The sequence below is a fragment of the Fulmarus glacialis genome, unplaced genomic scaffold (genome assembly GCF_000690835.1).
Source record: "Fulmarus glacialis isolate BGI_N327 unplaced genomic scaffold, ASM69083v1 scaffold43275, whole genome shotgun sequence".
NCBI classification, from domain to species: Eukaryota; Metazoa; Chordata; class Aves; order Procellariiformes; family Procellariidae; genus Fulmarus; species Fulmarus glacialis.
In genome coordinates, this window is record NW_009213328.1 from 13,756 (window position 1) to 16,651 (window position 2,896).

The following is a 2,896-nucleotide window of genomic DNA, read 5'->3' on the forward strand; positions in this document are numbered from 1 at the left end:
AGCACAACAATGACTGCTTGGCTTCTATCTACCTTTGGGAGACTCGGACTGCTTAACCTGTTGCATGCAGTACCCCAAAATTGCCAGAATGCATTCCTTAAAGCAGCCTGAGACTGTAGTTGTTTTGCCACTATAAATGTACCATGGAGAAAATCCAAAGAGCATAAATATGCCAAAAAATATGGAGGGCAGAAGTTATCTACAAAACCAACTAAAAGAAACTTTGTTGAAATGTCTCTTTGGTCAAATATTAATTTAACACATATTTTCTTACCTTCATTACCATTACTATCATCACCTGAAGCTGTTAACAAGGAAGACTGTCCTAGAGCATCAAAGTCTGACACTGTCTTCACTGTTGGGTTAATGTGATCAGCAGCTAGCTGCAAGAAGACACCATGGCGAACAATGTGTTCCCAGTTTGAACCCCTCACCAGAGAAGCTTGTGTCCTCTCTTGACAGTCATCATGTGTCTTTTGTACTACAGCACACTCAGCTGCTCTAGGACTATTCCCCAAAGGCTGGAGGAGAACTTCTCTGCTCTGCTGTACCAACGGGGAGGAACTGTGGGAAGATGCTGGAAGATCAGGAGTGGAGAGGCTTAGCCTGTATCTTAAAATTGGGGAATAACAAAGCTGTAAGGAATCTCTGGAAGTCTCTGCTCCAACTACTTCTCAAAGCAGGACCAACTTAGAGCTGGCTGCTCCGGGCTCTGTCCAGCTGAGTTCTGAGTATCTCCAAGGATGGAGATCCCACAACCTCTTTGGGACCATGTCCTAGTGTTTGAGGCTCTTCATGGTGAAAAAGTTTTTCTTTAGATCTAATTCCTGTATCTAATTTTCCTTTCATGCAACTTGTGTCCATCAAATCTCATCATTTCACTGTGCACCTCTGAGAAGAGGTGCATCATCCTTTCATCAGGTAGTTCAAGGAAGAAATAAGATCCCACCCCAATCCTTCTCTTTTTAAGGTGGAATAAACCCAGCTCTCTCAGCCTCTCCTTATGTCATACGTTTGTAGTTCCTAATCATCTTGGTGGCCCTCTGCTAGGCTCACTCCACTATGAGCAGGAACTATGCTGTGAGCTGAGGCAGCCACCCCATTTTAAAAAGCTACCAAGACTGTGAGTGAGCAGAACTACACTGGAGCTGGCTGAATCTGAGTCAAAAGGACTTCCTTTACCTCCAGCAAACCCTGATCTCTGCCTATGTTCCTCACTTTCTCAGAAGACACATTGCCTGTCCTTGGACAATGAACCATTTTTTCCCACCTGCTTGGGCTCAGATCTTCACTCCTGACTCTTTTGACTTGTCAGTCAATTGTCCAGGAATGTGTATGGCAGTATATGTGTCTGAGTGTGTGTTCCCCACAAAGTCTGTGCATTTCACCTCTTTAACATTCTGTCTCTCCATAAAACTTGGCTGCATTTAAATTCAATTTGGCTAGTAACTACTTTGGGTAACAATATGTATTCGGAAGGTAATAAATATCCCTGCTTTGCACAGAGGCCAGAGTTAGAATATAGAGAGGAAGGAGAGTCAGGAGATAAAAAGATCTACCTGCTCATATTTGGCAGAGGCAGAAACCAATCCCTTCAAGTCCATCTCTGCCCTGTGCTCATGAACAGCTAAGTGGAGTCTCGGGGTTTGTCTTTACTGTAAACTGGTGGGGTTTCAAATTAGCAGGATCATTGGCACTGGGACATCCTCAGAGGAGACTTACATCACCCAACATGGGCAGCAGTAGAGTTCCTACATCCCAGTGATGCTGCAAATACTGCAAAAATCAGCGAAGATGCAGTCTCCACTTTGCTACAGCAAGTTTACAACCATGCATTGAACTTCCTAGATCCCCTTGTAACCAGGAATGTAGCCAGACGTGTTCTTCTCAGACAGCAGCAGGGAGCAGACTCACGTTGGTGGGTTCAGGAGCAGTACTGGCATCCAGCTCGTTAACGTGCTCGTATATGTCCTGCTCCATGTCAAGTCACGCACACTCTGCCCGGGTCCCTACAGCAATGAAGAGTAATGACAGTACCTGCTCTGCCTGTATGGCTTTCTGGTGATCTCACCAGAAAAGAGACCCTGTAGAGAAGGCATAGAGAAGAGACTCTGTAGCTTGCCTGTGCCTATGCCTCTGCAGCACAGCAGTCTATGGCATGGCACAGAGCGGGCCCAGGGTCCACAAGAAAAGCCTGCTCTCCCGAGCAGCTCTGCACCAACGTGGGGGAAAGGGAACAGTTTCCCCTGTGAGCCTAATCAATTTTCCCTCAGACTGTAGAATTTGGGATTTTTTTTTTCTCTCTCCCATCTCTTGGTTTTAAACATTTTAAATGCAATAATTTGTGGGGAAAACAAAAACAAAACCAAAAAACCACCAGGTACAGGAAAAAATCACAATATTTGCCTAACATAAAACTGGGAAATGCCACATCTCCATCTACCGTTCTGTTTCAGACCACTCTCTAAACCATGTCCCAGACCGTGGTTACCACTATGGCATCACTGTGTCCTTCTGCAGTGTTTGACAGATGTATACATCTGCCACATACCAACAGCCTTACAGAGGCAAACCAAAACACACTTTGAGGTGTTAATCATGGAGCAGATGGGCTTTGGACCCTGCTAGAGGCAGACTCAGAAGAATCCTGACCCTCCATACAATTCCCAGGAGAAAAAAGGGACTCACACACTGTACAACCCTGTAAGTCAGAGACCACAGCTTAATCCTAGCTCTTCCTCCCAGACCATCACCTGCCTGCACAAACTGCTCTCTGCCTTTGAGGAGCTGGGGTCTTGTGCTTCTCCTGCAAGGGGGGAAGTTTCTACCACCCTTTCCATGGGTACCAGAGCCTTTGCATCCACCTACTGCCTGCAGCCTCCCTCTCCAGCCCCTT